Genomic DNA, 17,697 nt, shown 5'->3' on the forward strand with positions numbered 1-17,697 from the left:
TCCATTGATATTTGGCTTGTGGTACACATTAGTACCAATGACGTAGGTAAGAAAAGAGATGGTCTTGAAGAAAGAATATAGACAGCAAGATAGAAAACTAAAATGAAGGAAATAATAGATAAAAAACTAGCGACTGCTGCCTATGCCAAACACCAGTGACAGTAAGAACAGGATGATTTGGCAGATGATTGCATGGCTGAGGAATTGATGCAGGGAGCAGGATTTTAGATCTGATTTGGCTTTGGTGAAAAGAGGCAGATGCTAAGTTATATTACTGATGTTTCTTTCTTTCTTTTTCTACTGGAACTAATTAGGGTAGTGAGAAGACATCCAGGATAATGATATATTCTTCATACCAGATATAGGAAACCTGGAACTCCTCCAGGCTCTTGGAGAACATCAGCAGGTAGTACATCCAACTGCTCCTTCAGAACTGCCTTAGGGATTGGAGTTGCAGCTCATTGATCTTTGGCTTATATGGAAAAATGAGGCAGTGATAGATAACAGTTGCAGGGAAGCCGTCACCATTGCAATGCTGTAGACAGGAAGTTGGTAATAGTCCAGAGAGGGAAAACAATCCATGTAGAGTTCCTCTAAGGCCATACACTCAATAATATATATACCTTTTTGGTAACCATTGGGGGGGAATGACCCTTCAGGGCTTTCAGGGATGAGGAGATACATCCCAAATCAAAGGGGCAGTGTAGCGAGCATGAACAGCTGCCCATAGGGAGTGTTCAGCTCTATCAGCTTGCAATTCAGTAAGGACATATGGGTCCATCGCTAATAATACTAACTGTATCAGTTCAGACACATTGAAAAACTGTACGGAGGTGGATAGGTGGAGCATAGATACCCCTAGCCTCTGATGCAGCTTTTGGGCTAAATCTTGTAACATGGTACTAATTTGGATTATAGTCTTAGTAATGTCAGGGATATCATTGCAGATTGACTTTGTTCGTTTGCATTTAGGCTTTCCTCCTTAACTTTTACAAGTCCGGTGGTTAAAATGGTTCAATTTAATATCAGAGAATGTATTACATTGTTCTCATCCCCAAACGAACTATCATTATTAAGTTGACACCACTCAACTAGCTGGTATATCTGGTTCTTATATGTCTGCTAATCACCCTAATCTCCATCTGAGATTTTATTATCAGTAAATTTATAGGTGCCATTTGAGCTATACCTAAGCACATAGTCAAGAGGACACAAAGATTATTGCCAAAATCCAGCAATCTCGTTCTGTAGTAACCCTGTGCAGATCTTGTACTACCGAGGACTTTACTACCTTGATGTTTTCAAAAGTCTTTCTTAACATCCACATGTTCTAGTATAGCATCGCCTTTACAAATGGCAAGTTCCCTCTCAATAGGGAATACTAAAACAGAGTATTTACTAAGGACTATCTCCTACAGCTCCAAGATTACCCAAGGCGTGCTTCAGATATTGCAAGCAGCTGTTTTTTGAGAGGTGTACAGCAAGCAGGATCTTTCAAAACTTGAAAAATTGTGATATATCAAACACTTGTCAAAGACCTATAAAAACAAGTAAGGTTTAAGTACTGCAGCCTTTGGGAGTGGAAAGCTTGATAATTTGGCTCAAGAGGCTCTGGTGAGATAAGAGCAGATTAATAATGAAAACCTCTAGAAATTTTCTTTTTTTCGTTGTCTATTACTGCCTGTCTAGCATAGTGAGAGTTGGTCTACAATTAGCGATGGGCTCTTCATGTCAAATGTGAGAATTCAGGGAGACTTCCATCCTCCTTGATAATTACATCTGTGATGTGGATCTAGCTATAGTTCCTTATAAACTGAGTTATGGAACTGGAGAAGCAGCTAGATGTCCTTTGGCTCATACATGAGAATAAGAAGTAATACATACTCACCAGAGAGAGGTAGTCACCAATGAGTGATAGGGTCATAGAAAAGTACAACACAGAAACAGGCCACTCAACCCATTTAGTCTGTGCTGAATCATTTAAACTGCCTACTCTAGCACCAGGACCATAGTTCTCCAGACCATTACCATCACGTTCCTATCCAATTTTCTCATAAATGTTGAAATTGAATTCACATGTACCACTTGCTGGCAGCTCATTCCTAGCTATCAAAACTCTGAGTGAAGTTTTCCCCTCATGTTTCCTTTAAACTTCTCACCTTTCACCTTTAAGCCATGACCACTGGTTGTAGTCGTACGCATTCTTAGTGTTTGCATTTACTCTATCTGTACTTCTCATGGTTTTATATTGTTACGTACCCGTGGGTATCTTGTACTTGTCACGTGACAGTGGTGTTGAAGCTATACTGGATTTAAGGTAGTGGTCTTGTGATGGTGGAGTGACGTCATTTTCCTGCCAGTAGAGGTTATGTGAGTTTTTTTAACAGGAGGACCCCTCCCTGTGAGGAGGGGCAGTTCGTGGCTGGATTTGCCATTTTGACTCCATGCTACTGCGTGGTCCAATATTATGACACAGTTTGGGTAAAAGATGGAGTTTTATTTAATGCCTAAAGTTTAAAAGGTCATTGCCGGCAGTTTCTTTATAATACTGCCAGTTAAAAATCAGAGGAGCGTGAAGATTGGAGTGCGGGAGCTAAAAGATCGAGGAAAGTCAATTTCGACGGTAAAACAAGTTTGACCCTGCTTGATCCTCATTCGGAAGTAATTCGTTGGCTGTGCTCGTGTTAGCCCCTGTGATAAGAGCAGAAAGGGTTGGGTACAGTTTGTCAAGGAATGGTCAGTGCCTTTAAGCCATTTTATTTTCATCTTCGTAAATTCTCCGGGAAAAGTATAGTTCGACTGAGAGCCGCAGCAACACGTCGTGAAAGAGAATTTAAATTGTCTGTAAAAAATCTCTCCTTTAATGGACTGTAAGCATTTTGAACTTCCGCAGTACTACATTTAAGAACTGTTTTTGCTTTATCCCTTTAAGAACTGTTTAAGCTGCCGCACAGCAGCTGATTTCCGGTTACGTTAGTTGTTTGTTAACTTTTGTGGTTTGTTTTTCAGTGTTTAATAAATGTTTTATTTGATATAAAAAAACCCTGCCTCACTTAGATATTTATTGTTGCTGAATCCATAACAGTATATTTGTATCAAATATAATTTCAAACTTTTAAGTTTGAAAGGATAAAGTCCTAACCTACTCAATCTTTCTATACAGTTCAGCTCCACCAGACCCAATAACATCCTAGTAGATTTTCTCTGTACTCTTTCATCCTTATGATGCAGGTAGGCATCCAAAACTGAACACATTACTCCAAATTAGTTCTCATACAATTGTCATATACAATTCCAACATGATATCCCTTTTCTGTACTCAGTACATTAATTCATGAAGTCTTTCTTTATGGCCATATCTACCTGTGACACCACTTTGAATGAATTATGTGCTGATATTCCCAGATTCCTTTATTATACCACATTCCTCAGTGTTCCATTGTTCTCTGTGTGGGACCTAGCCTGGTTGGTCTTACTGAAGTGCAACACCCTGCAAGTGCCTGCATTAGAATTCTGCTATTTTTCAGTTCATTTTTCCAGCTGGTCCAGATTTCTCTGCAATCCATGATAGCCTACCTCACTGAGCTCTACACTACCAACCTGGTGTCATCCATTACTTTCCTGATGCAGTTAAACACATTAACGTCCAGATCGTTGACATAGCTGACAAATCTGAACCAGCACCAATCCATTCAGTACTCCATTAGTCACAGGGTAACAGTCAAAGAAGCCACCACCTCATACCACTATCTGGCTTCTCCCAAATTTTGCTACCCCATCTGGAACAGAAACACAGAAAACCTACAGCACAATACAGGCCGTTCGGTCCACAAAGTTGTATCGAACATGTCCCTACCTTAGAAATTGCTAGGCTTACCCATAGCCCTCTATTTTACTAAGCTCCATGTACCAATCCAAAAGTCTTTTTAAAAACCCTATCGTATCCACCTCCACCACCGTGGCCGGCAGCCCATTCCACACACTCACCACTCTCTGAGTAAAAAACCTACCCCTGACATCTCCTCTGTACCTACTCCCCAGCATCTTAAACCTGCGTCCTCTTGTGGCAACCATTTCAGCCCTGGGAAAAAGCCTCTGACTATCCACACGATCAATGCCTCTCAACATCTTATACACCTCTATCAGGTCACCTCTCATTCTCTGTCGCTCCAAAGAGAAAAGGCCAAGTTCACTCAACCTATTCTCATAAGGCATGCTCCCCAATCCAGGCAACATCCTTGTAAATCTCCTCTGTACCCTTTCTATGGCTTCCACATCCTTCCTGTAGTGAGGTGACCAGAACTGAGCACGGTACTCCAAGTGGGGTCTGACCAGGGTCCTAAATAGCTGCAACATTACCTCTCGGCTCCTAAACTCAATCCCACGATTGATGAAGGCCAATGCACCGTACTCCTTCTTAACCACAGAGTCAACCTGCGCAGCAGCTTTGAGCGTCCTAGAACTTGGACCCCAAGATCCCTCTGATCCTCCACACTGCCAAGGGTCTTACCATTCTATAACCATATAACAATTACAGCATGGAAACAGGCCATCTCAGCCCTTCTAGTCCATGCCGAACGCTTACTCTCACCTAGTCCCACTGACCCGCACTCAGCCCATAACCCTCCATTCCTTTCCTGTCCATATACCTATCCAATTTTACTTTAAATGACAATATCGAACCTGCCTCTACCACTACTACTTGAAGCTCGTTCCACACAGCTACCACTCTCTGAGTAAAGAAGTTCCCCCTTGTGTTACCCCTAAACTTTTGCCCCATAACTCTCAGATCATGTCCTCTTGTTTGAATCTCCCCAAATCTCAATGGAAAAAGCCTATCCATGTCAATTCTATCCATCCCACTCATAATTTTAAATACCTCTATCAAATCCCCCCTCAACCTTCAAGGCTCCAAAAAATAAAGACCTAACTTGTTCAACCTTTCTCTGTAACTTAGGTGCTGAAACCCAGGTAACATCCTAGTAAATCTTCTCTGTACTCTCTCTATTTTGTTGACATCTTTCCTATAATTCAGAACTGTACACAATTCTCCAAATTTGGCCTTATCGATGCCTTGTACAATTTTAACATTACATCCCAACTCCTATACTCAATGCTCTGATTTATAAAAGCCAGCATACCAAAAGCTTTCTTCACCACCCTATCCACATGAGATTCCACCTTCAGGGAATTATGCACCATTAATCCTAGATCACTCTGTTCTACTGCATTCCTCAATGCCCTACCATTTACCATGTATGTCCTATTTTGATTATCCCTATCAAAATGTAGCACCTCACACTTATCAGCATTAAACTCCATCTGCCATCGTTCAGCCCACTCTTCTAACTGGCCTAAATCTCTCTGCAAGCTTTGAAAACCTACTTCGTTATCCACAACACCACCTATCTTTGTATCATCTGCATACTTACTAATCCAATTTACTATTCCATCATCCAGATCATTAATGTATATGACAAACAACACTGGACCCAGTACAGATCCCTGAGACACACCACTAGTCACCGGCCTCCAACCTGACAAACAGTTATCCACCACTACTCTCTGACATCTCCCATCCAGCCACTGTTGAATCCATTTTACTACTTCAATATTAATACCTAACGATTGAAACTTCCTAACTAACCTTCCGTGCGGAACCTTGTCAAAGTCCATACGGAAGCCTATATAGACAACATTTTAAATCAAAGCAGAGGCTGAGTACAAGCTTCACTCCAGGTGAGGTAAGGCCGGGTAAGCTCCTTTAATTAATCTAATTAGCTTAGGAGTAGGTAATGGAGGCAGCAGTTAGGGCAGTTGAGTGCTCCATTTGCAGTATGTGGGAAGTCAGGACGATCACAGCTGTTCCTGATGACCACACCTGCGAAAGGTGCATCCAGCTGCAGCTCCTGACAAACCGAGTTAGGGAGCTGGAGCTGGAGCTGGATGAACTTCAGATCATTCGGGAGGCAGAGGCAGAAATAGACAGGAGTTTCAGGGAGATAGTCACCCCTAGGAGTCAGCAGACAGGTAGTTGGGTGACTGTCAGGAGAGGGAAGGGGAATAGACAGGAAGAGCAGAGCACCCCTGTGGCCATTCCCATCAACAATAATTATACTGTTTTGGATACTGTTGTTGGGGATGATCTATCAGGCACAATTTGTAGTGGTTGCGTCTCTGGCACCAAGACTGGACCCTCAGCTCAGAAGGGAAGGAGGGAAAAGAGGAAAGCAGTAGTACTAGGGGATTCAATAGTTAAGGGGACAGATAGGAGGTTCTGTGGGAGAGATCGAGAATCCCAGATGGTCTGTTGCTTCTCTGGTGCCAGGGTCCACGATATCTCGGTTCGAGTTCTCAGTATTCTCAAGAGGGAGGGTGAATATCTAGATGTCGTGGTCCACATAGGGACCAATGATGTGGGTAGGAAGAGTGAGGAGGTCCTGCAAAGGTGAGTTTGGGGAGCTAGATGCCAAGTTAAAAGACAGGATCTCCAGATTAGCAATCTCAGGATTGCTACCAGTGCCACATGCAGGTGGGTTTAGAAATAGTAAGATAGTGCAGATCAACACGTGACTGAAGACATGGTGCAGGAGGGAGGGCTTCAGATCTATAGATAATTGGGCAGTTTTCCAGGGAAGGTGGGACCTGTTCCGACGGGACGGCTTACATCTAAACTGGAGGGAGACAAATATTTTTGCAGGCAGGTTTGCTAGAAAGGCTCCAGCAGACTTAAACTAGATATGAGGGGGGAGGGGAACAGATGTATGGGAAGAGGAAGAAAAAGAAGACAGTAATGTTCTTTGTATTGTTAGGGACAGAGAGGAAGAGGTGGAGAATTTCTTAAATGCATTTATTTTAATGCTTGGAGCATTGTAAGAAAGGTGGATGAGCTTAGAGCAACGATTGATACCTGGAAATATGATGTTGTAGCTATAAGTGAAACATGTTGCAGGAGGGGTGTGATTGGCAACTAAATATTCCTGGATTTCATTGCTTCAGGTGTGATAGAATTGGAGGGACAAGAGGGGGAGGTGTTGCGTTACTCTGGCAGGGTAGATTAGAGGGCTCCTCTACGGAGACTATTTGGGTGGAATTGAGGAATGGGAAAGGTGTAGCAACACTTATAGGGATGTATTATAGACCACCTAATGGGGAATGAGAATTGGAGGAGCAAATTTGCAAGGAGGTAGCAGATATTTGTAGTAAGCACAGGGTTGTGATTGTGGGAGATTTTAATTTTCCACACATAGACTGGGAAGCCCATTCTGTAAAAGGGATGGATAGTTTGGAATTTGAAAAATGTATGCAGGATAGTTTTTTGCAGCAATACATAGAGGTACCAACTAGAGAAGGGGCAGTGTTGGATCTCCTGTTAGGGAATGAAATAGGTTTGGTTACGGAGGTATGTGTTGGGGTGCACTTCAGGTCCAGTGATCACAATGCCATTGAACTACTCTTCTACCAAGGTGCATGACCACGCACTTCCCAACATCTGCCACTTCATTGCTTTTTCTCCTAATCTGTCCACCTCTCTACTTCCTCAAAACTACTGCCCCTCCACCTATATTCATATCATCTGCAAACTTTGCAATAAAGCTATCAATTCCATCATCCAAATCAATGACATGTAATTAAAAAGAATCGGTCCCAACAGACACCATTAGTCACTGGCAAACAGCCGGAAAAGGATCCTTATATTCCCACTGTTCAGGGTGGGTTTGATTGTATCTTGATTACCTGCCTCTAACTTCTACTTAAGCTCTCTAATTAATTCTGGTTCATTACAAAGCACCCAATTCAAAGAAGTTGAATCCCTAGTCAGCTCAACCACAAGCTGCTCTAAAAAAAATAATGAGGTTGTGGCGACCCACTCCCTAGCGCACTCGAACCGGCTCACAAATAGCCAGCGCTCCGGCACAAAGACCAGTCCCAAAAGGGCGCCAAGTCTGCTACACCAGCAAGGGGAAAAGCTAGCGCGCGGGACAGGACTGTGAATACGTGCCCCCTATAGCATCTGCACCCGGGGAGGGCGAGATCAGGAAGGCTTTAAAGTGAGGCCGCGAAGTTCCAATAAAATCTCTTTTGTAACCGCAGTTCATCGACTACGTGTCGTTATTTCAGCGCTACAATTGGTGACCCCGACGGCCCAAACGATATTTGAACCGGAGATGACCGATGCCGCTGTTCATGCAGTTTCGTTAAAACTGCCAAGCTTCTGGATGCTGCGACCTCACCTGTGGTTCCAGCAAGCAGAAGCCCAATTCCTCGTTCGGCAGATAACCTCAGAGGACACACGTTACTACTACATGGTGAGCTCCCTCAACCAGGAGACAGCCAGCCAGGTCGCGGAGTTTGTACAGTCTCCCCCAGTGGATGGCAAATACACAGAATTCAAAGCCTTGCTCATAAGGACTTTTGGACTCTCACAGCGCGAGCGAGCTGCCTGCTTACTGCACCTGGATGGTTTGGGAGACAGACCTCCATCGGCTTTAATGAATGAGATGTTGTCTCTCGCCGACGGACACACACCCTGCCTCATGTTTGAGCAGGCATTCCTGGAGCAGCAGCCCGAGGACATACGCCTGCTGCTGTCCGACGCGGATTTCAGCGACCCCGGGAAGGTGGCAGCCCAGGCAGACTTGCTGTTGAAAGCCAAGAAGGAGAGTGGGGCGTCCGTCGCACAGATCACTAGGCCACGCTCCCGGCCGCAGAGTTCAGTAACCCCAGAGGCAGGGATGGGGAGCCCAATGAACGATGGTGCTTCCACCACCAGCGGTGGGGCGCAGAAACCCGCTGCTGTCGCCCCCCCCCCCGCAAGTTCCCGGGAAACGCCAGGGCCAGCCGCCGCTGATGGCTATGGCGGCTGGCCATCAGGATAGCCTCCTGAATGTGTGGGACAAGCAGTCGGGACGCCGCTTTTTGGTCAACACCGGAGCCGAGATCAGCGTCTTACCTCCGACGAGTTCTGACACCCGCAACGGGGTACCGGGTCCCCCCCTGAGGGCCGTGAACGGCAGCACAGTAAGGACCTTCATCACCCGTACAGTGCCGATGCAGTTTGGCTCCAGCCAGTTCACGTGGGACTTCACACTGGCCGCCGTAGCCCAACCGCTCCTGGGTGCGGATTTTTTGCGGGCTCACAGCCTACTGGACGACCTGCCAAGAAAGAGACTGGTCCACGCCGAGACCTTTCAAACATTCTCCCTGGGTTGCCGGCCCCACACCTAGACTACATCACCCTGTCCGACAACGACTTCACCAGAGTCCTGGCAGATTTCCCATCGGTTCTGGCACTACAGTCCAAGGCAGTCTTGCCCAGACACGGCGTACAGCACCACATCCCGACACAAGGACCACCCCACCACGCACGTGCTCGAAGGCTTCCCCCAGACAATCTCCAACTGGCGAAGGAGGAGTTCAAGAGGATGGAGGAATTGGGGATCATACAGCGGTCCGACAGCCCATGGGCCTCCCCCCTGCACATGGTGCCCAAAGCATCAGGGGGCTGGAGACCGTGCGGTGACTACCGCAGGCTGAACGAGGCTACCACACCGGACCGCTACCCTGTGCCGCACATTCAGGACTTTGCAGCAAACCTGCATGGTGCACAGATCTTCTCCAAGGTAGACCTCGTCCGAGGGTACCATCAAATCCCGGTGCATCCTGACAACGTCCCCAAAACGGCTCTCATCACCTCGTTTGGCCTTTTCGAGTTCCTCCGCATGCTGTTCGGCCTGAAGAATGCCACACAGACGTTCCAGCGGTTAATGGACATGGTGGGACGCGACCTGGACTTCACGCTCATCTATTTGGGCGACATCCTCATAGCCAGCAGCAGTCGTCAGGAGCATCTGTCCCACCTCCGTCAACTCTACGCCCGACTGAGTGAATACAGCCTGACAATCAACCCGGCCAAATGCCAGTTCGGGCTCGACACCATTGACTTCCTGGGCCACAGGATTACTAAATACGGGGCAACCCCTCTGCCCGCTAAGGTAGACGCGGTCCGCCATTTCCCCCGACCCAACACAATCAAAGGCCTTCAGGAATTCGTAGGTATGGTCAATTTCTACCACAGCTTCCTCCCTTCAGCTGTCCGAATCATGCGCCCCCTGTTCGCCCTGATGTCGGGTCCAGGCAAGGACATTACCTGGGACGAGGAGTCCGCCGCCGCTTTCGTTCAAACGAAGGAAGCTTTGGCGAATGCCGCAATGCTAGTACATCCCAGAATGGACGTCCCTACCGCCCTCACCGTGGACACATCTAACACGGCAGTCGGTGGGGTGCTGGAGCAACTCATCGGTCGCTGGCAACCCCTGGCGTTTTTCAGCAAACACCTGTGACCACCCGAGCTCAAATACAGTACTTTCGACCGGGAACTGTTGGCGCTCTACCTGGCAATCCGGCATTTCAGGTACTTCCTAGAAGGTCGGCCCTTCACAGCGTTCACGGACCACAAACCGCTTACCTTTGCGTTTACGAAAGCGTCCGACCCCTGGTCATCCCGCCAGCAACGCCACCTGTCCTACATCTCTGAATACACGACAGATGTCCGGCATGTCTCGGGTAAGGACAATGTCGTGGCGGACGCGCTCTCTTGCCTTAACATTCATGCCCTTTCTCTCTCGCCCTAACATTCATGCCCTTTCCCAAGGGGTAGACTTTGAGGCACTGGCAGAGTCGCAGCAGGCGGATGAGGAGATTCCGAGTTACAGAACCGCAGTCTCCGGTTTGCAGCTCCAGGACCTCCTCGTAGGCCCGGGTGAGAGGACCCTACTCTGTGACGTGGCCACTGGCCAGCCCCGTCCCGTCGTCCCGACAACCTGGCGGCAGCGCGTTTTCGACTCCATTCATAACTTAGCACACCCCTCCATCAGGACAACCATCCGGATGGTCTCCAGCAGGTTCGTTTGGCACGGACTCCGCAAACAGGTCAGTGAATGGGCCAAAACATGCATGCACTGCCAAATGGCCAAGGTGCAGCGGCACACCAAAGCCCCACCGCAGCAGTTCCATCCCGCCCACCGGCGTTTCGACCACATTCATGTGGATATCGTGGGCCCCCTGCCAGTGTCGTGCAGAGCGCGGCACCTCCTGACTATCTTTGACCGGTTCGCAAGATGGTCAGAGGCGATCCCGCTCACCGACACCACCTCCGAATCTTGCGCCCGGGCACTGATCGCCACCTGGGTGTCCCGCTTTGGTGTACCGACCCACATTACCTCCGACAGAGGCGCCCAGTTCACCTCCAGCCTGTGGTCAGCTATGGCCAGCCTTTTGGGGACACAGCTGCACCACACAACTGCCTACCACCCACAGTCGAATGGCCTGGTGGAGCGTTTCCACCGTCACCTGAAGTCGGCCCTCATGGCCCGCCTGCGAGGAGCTAACTGGGCGGACGAGCTTCCCTGGGTCCTGTTTGGAATTCGCACAGCGCCCAAAGAGGATCTGCACACCTCGTCAGCCGAGTTGGTGTACGGCGCACCCCTGGTCGTCCCAGGGGAGTTCATACTAGCCCCAAGGGGGCACGAGGAAGAACCCGCAGCTGTCCTGCGCAGACTACGCGAGAGGCTCTGCAACCTGGCCCCCATACCCACTTCACAGCATGGGCAGAACTTGACCTGCGTACCCAAAGACCTGCAGAACTGTAGGTTTGTGTTTGTACGAAGGGGCGGACATCAGGCACCGCTACAACGGCCCTACGAGGGACTGTTTACGGTGCTCTAGAACAACGGGTCCACACTCGTGCTGGACGTTGGGGGGAAAGAGGAGGTTTTCACGGTGAACCGACTCAAAACGGCCCATGTGGACCTGGCGCAACCAATGGATTTTCTGGCACCGCGGCACAGAGGCAGACCTCCCAAACGGGCTCCGGCCCAAACTGTGGACATTGGGGGGTGTATCAACGGTTCTTGGGGGGGGGGGGGGGGGGTTATGTGGCGACCCACTTCCTAGCGCACTTGAACCGGCTCACAAATAGCCAGCGCACCGGCATAAAGGCCAGTCCCAAAAGGGCGCCAGGTCTGCTTCACCAACAAAGGGAAAAGCCCACACGCGGGACAGGACTGTGAATATGTGCCCCCTACAACATCCCCACCCAGGGAGGTCAATATCAGGAAGGCTTTAAAGCGAGGCTGCGAAGTTCAAATAAAATCTCTTTTGTAATCACAGTTCATCAACTACGTGTCGTTGTTTCAGCGCTGCGTGTTCATTGTCCATTAAGATGCAAGAAGCTGTACCTGAAACACTGGAGGCTCCTATATGTCCTTTGATGATACAATTTATATGTCTAAAGTACATCACCTGTACTTTTTTCAGGTTTACCTTTAGTCCCAGAGCAAGTAATAATTGGAACAGTTCTGTCAATAGCTGATGATGTTTCTACTTGGTTTCAGTTTAAGGAGTGTCTTCATCGGTTGAGTGAAACACCAATGTCCTTAACTATCCAATTAAAGGGTCTTGTCCTAAGTAGACTCAATCTAATGCTGTTCCATATACACCTTTGAACATATCTATAAATGGGACACAAACACAGAGGGATGTTCACTTCTCCTATGGTGACATTTGACTAGAACATCTACCAGGTCCCTTCTGTTAACTTCCACAACAGACATTATTACATTTTTCAGTTCCTTACTTGTTCCCCCACTATGTCATTGTATATCTGGTAAAGCTAAGGGTACACTTATAATTTATTTCCTTTCCTCAGTGTCATCTAGACTGTAATATTCTCTGTTCACTAGTTGCTTGAAACAGTTCCTGAGTGTTATCTCCAAACCCACAAATCCCAATACCTTTGGCAATATCTCTCAGCTGCTGTTCTGCAAATGGAGTAGTGTACGTTATATTCTGGTTTTGATTTCCTGCCCCAGCTCCTCCCTAATAGTAACTCAAGGGGCTAGTGGTGCCGATGGTAACAACAATTCCCTAGGACTGTATGTGGGTGGAGGATCCTCAGGACAAAACCTTTGTATACCATGGTTCCTGCACCCGACCATCTTTCCCGTCTTATTGGAACATACCAATCCAGAACTCCATACAAATATACCCTGAACATTTGCAACATTTCTTCCGTACATCGAGAACATGTGTTTCCAATTTATGCTTCCAAGTTCCTGCCTGATAACTTCGTATTTCCCCTTACTCCAATTAAACACTTCCCTAACTTGTCTGTACCTATCCCTTTCTAGTTCTAAAGTAAAGGAGATAGAATTATGATCACTATCTCCAAAATACTCTCCCACTGAGAGATCTGACACCTGACCAGGTTCATTTCCCAATACCAATCCAGTACAGCCTCTCCTCTTCTAGGCTTATCTACATATTATGTCAAGAAACCTTCTTGAACACACCTAACAAACTCCACCCCATCTAAACCCCTTGCTATAATATCGATGCCAATCGATATTTGGGAAATTAAAATCTCCCATCACAACAACCCTGTTATTATTGGACCTTTCCAGAATCTGTCTCCCTATCTTCTCTTCAATGTCCCTCTTATAATTGGGTAGTCTATAAAAAATACCCAGTAGAGTTATTGACCCCGTCCTGTTTCTAACTTCCGCCCACAGAGACTCCGTAGACAACCCCTCCATGTCTTCCTTTGTTTCTGCAGCCGTGACACTATCTCTGATCAACAGTGCCATGCCCCCACCTCTTTTGCCTCCCTCCCTGTCCTTTCTGAAACATCTAAAACCCGGCACTTGAAGTAACCATTCCTGTCCCTGAGCCATCCAAGTCTCTGTAATGGCCACCACATCACTAGTATTGCTTCTCTTTTCAGAAACTGATTTTTGTATCATATTTATAGCTGCTTTTAAATCACTGCACTGTTTAATTCCTCCATCTAACTCCTAGAAAAATTGGCTTCTTCTTCCAGTTTACCAATTTCTCACATTTCAGCTCAAACTGGTTCATATACACCAAATCTGTACTTCTGGGTCCTTGGCTTTTGGCCTGAAATATCAAATATACTGTTTTCCTTGATATTACATGGCCTGCTGAATTCCTCCAGCATTTTCTGTGTGTTGCTTCTTTGTATTTGCAATCTATAACATCTCACTTGAGGGTTTCTAACTTTTTTGGTGCATTCTGATTTCCTGTTCTAACTTAAATCACTTGGCATCAGTTTTTTGCTGATTCACTTGCCACGTGTTTAACGCAGGGTTGCTCACGCTTGTATCTGCAATGGTTATTTCTCGAAGTTACCACTACCAGCACACACAAAACATCCACTTTTATATCCATTCCTTATCAATTCAATATCGCATTCCAGTGTCATTGGCCACAATAACACCGTCTTATTGGCTCTACTTCAAGCCAGCGTCTATTATTGGCCTCTTCCCATCAAATGACAGTTAATTTATAGCTCTTTTTTCTCAATCAACAAGCACGAATCACACTGGACAGGCACTAACCCCGACATTCACAGAGTTGCATGTTAGATTTAACCAAAGAACATCTCACAAATAACTTCTTATTTGTAAATTATCTCTAGTCCAGCAGATTACCTGAAGTATCACTGTGTCTTCTTTAAAACATTGATCAAGCCAGACACTTCAAACTCACAAAATGGAGAACAGAGTGTCTTCACAGAATGAGAGCCTCAATCCCCAAGCACCAGGCAAGAACAAAGACAATTGCTTCCACTGTCCTCAAATTCACTGATTTGTAGATTGTCATTCATTTTGACCAACAGGACAGATCCAGTGGAGACAAAAGAATCGAAACAAAGGAATATTATTTTTACAGGGGACAGTATAGGAAGAGATATGGTCAAGATAGCCGTAGGAACTGTAAGGTTTATAAAAAATGTTGTAGATTATTTCCTGTTGCAGTCACATTTAACTGCACAGCCACACCTGTGTTCACTTTTAACCTTGAGTATTATCAGTAAACTGTTTATACATTATCTGATTTCCTTTCACATTACAGATTGCAGATTGGTACTGTAACACTGGACAACAAAGATATTGTTTCCTGAATACCTTCAGCTGTATCTTGTGCTTTTTGAGCTACTGATCATGAAGATCACCATGAAATTTCCCTATCATGCACCATTTTTTGAAATCACATATTTATTATTTCAATTTATAATTCAAGTCAATTAAAATGTTGCCTACAATGTAAACTGGAAAGTTTCCTATCTTGTCCAGGCATGCTTGGGCAACCACAGAAGGCTATTCACTAACAGATTCATTTTCTGCATTCCCATTTAGTCTTCTTCCCTGAAAATTTTGGTGCTGTCATTAATGAGTATAGTAAAAGGTTTCACCAGGACATGGAGAAAAGATATCAGGGCAACTGGAATTCATCAATGCTGGCGAATTATTGTTGGACACTAAGGTGAGAAGCCTCAGACACTGAGTACAAATGAAAATCATTAACAAAATATTTTTAACTAGTTGAACTATTGCAAAGTATCAGCACCATTATGCAATTAAACACTTTATATTCAATAAAAGTTACTTTGTTGTTTCTCTAGTTTCCTACGTTACAAGTAGTCTGAAATTATATTTCTGTTCATCTTGAAGCGGTCTATCATAAACAAACATGATTCTGAGGAAGCAACACTTCTGAAAAAATTTGTTGTCCAGTGTAACTGAACACTGTAAATTGCTCTTACTGTGTCTAAGTGACTTATATTCTGGGAAGCAGTTGATCGGTAAGTAGGGAGAATAAAATATCTTAGTTTAGAATTAGTGGATTATTGATAAAGATGATCAACATGGAGTGATCATGATGTTATTTCTGTACTGTATAATTTTTATGATTTTGACTATTAACAATTTTTAAATAAGAAAAATCTTTGAACTAAGAACAAGATTGCAACTATTTATTTTCCAGGTAGTACATTCATCTGGTTTATTCTTGGTCTTGACAACAGAAGTTAATGCCCCTCCTCCCCTTCTTACCCCATCCCTGATATATTTAGTTTTCTCCCCCTCCCCTTTTTCTTTCTTTCTCTCTCTGCCATCTCCATCTCCCTCTGGTGCGCCCCTCCCCCTTTCTTTCTCCTGAGGAAAGACCATGTTGTGTTTGATCCTTTCCCTTCTCCAGCTCTGTATCCCTCTTGTCAATCACATTTCCGCTCTTAGCTTCATCCCACCCCCTCCGGTCTTCTCCTATTATTTCGCATTTCCCCCTCCCCCTCCTACTTTCAAATGTCTTACTATCTTTCCTGTCAGTTAGTCCTGACGAAGGGTCTTGGCCCGAAACGTCGACAGTGCTTCTCCCTATAGATGCTGCCTGGCCTGCTGTGTTCCACCAGCATTTTGTGTGTGTTGTTTGAATTTCCAGCATCTGCAGATTTCCTCATGTTTGCTTTGTTTCACTTGTCTGTTTTGTTTGAGCTGAGCTCTATTGTCACCACTTTCTGACTGCACCTTTTTATCCTCATATATATCCATTTCACTTTCCTGTGAAATATTATTTGACTTTATCATGGACTATTTTGTACTCCTTTTTCCTGATCATCTGTCAACCTCATGCACTCAGGACGTCATCTGCTTTGTCACCTCATGCAGTTATATCAGTGTGCTTACTTAATGCTCTGATCAGGCCAGAGTGAGATTGCTTGGACCCCTAAATCTTTCAAAACATTTGGGCCATCTCTGAAAGTACCCCAGTTTAGTGAAATCAAATGACTCACAGGTGTTTATTGGGTAAGTAGATGTTGGTATTGCAGATATTTGCTCAATTTTCCTGTTTGTTTGTTTGTTTATTTATTATTTTGTTTGGACTTCAAGTCTTATTTTCTTTCTCTGACCTAGGTTGTGTCTATATTACTTCCAAGACAGTAGCCTACAGATAACAACATTGTATGTAGCCTGATGGCCTTTCCTAGGAACACTGACCAGTTCTCAGCTCAGTTAGCAACTAGGACAGGCAGAGTAGTTTAATAAGTCTATGAATATATAAATAAGAACACACTTATTGTAAATTCGGTCTTGCTGGGAACCTCACTTGGTACGTAGCATCAATTAATAGATGATCAATCACCTACAAAACCATGTTGTGTTTGATATTGAGGTTTAGTGCAGAGCATTTAACTTCACTGATAATGCTTCTTGTACTATGTGAACTCCTACCATATAGAAGGGTCTAACTGAGTGGCATGTGAATACCACTACAGGAAAGCAGACAAAAGCAATGTCTGCATTCATTTTGAGAAGATTTGATGCAATGCTGGAGTACTGTGAGATGATTTCAGCTCCTTATCAAAGAAAGGATTTTCTGGCATTGGAGAAGGTCCAGAGGTGCTTCACAAGAATCACCTCATTAATGAAAAAAATCACATTAATGTATAAAGAATGTTTAATGGCTCTAGGCATGTATTCACTGGAGATAAGCAGAATGTTTGAAAGGCCTTGTTAAGAGTAGATGTGGAGGATGTATCCTATGGTGGGAGAGTCTAAGATCAGAGTTCACTGCCTCATAATAAAGGAACATCCTGTGGCGACCCACTTCCCAGCGCACTCGAACTGGCTCACAAAGTGGCGTGCGCCGGCATTGAGGCCGGTCGCAAAAAGGGCGCCAAGTCTGCTTCACCAGCAAGGGGAAAAGCCCACACGCGAGACGGGACTGTGAATACACACCCCCTACAGCATTCCCGCCCGGGGAGGGCGGGATCAGGAGGGCTTTAAAGCAAGGCCACGAAGTTCGAATAAATCTATTTTGCAACTGCAGCTCATCGAC

General features: G+C 45.5%; 1 protein-coding gene across 1 annotated transcript in view; it reads right to left on the minus strand.

Moving 5' to 3' along the window:
• The window catches only part of LOC132385325 (collagen alpha-1(I) chain-like), a 100,134-nt gene that overhangs the window by 75,709 nt on the left and 6,728 nt on the right, over positions 1–17,697 (minus strand). The window lies entirely within an intron of this gene.

The sequence above is a fragment of the Hypanus sabinus genome, chromosome Y, assembly GCF_030144855.1.
Source record: "Hypanus sabinus isolate sHypSab1 chromosome Y, sHypSab1.hap1, whole genome shotgun sequence".
Taxonomy (NCBI): Eukaryota; Metazoa; Chordata; class Chondrichthyes; order Myliobatiformes; family Dasyatidae; genus Hypanus; species Hypanus sabinus.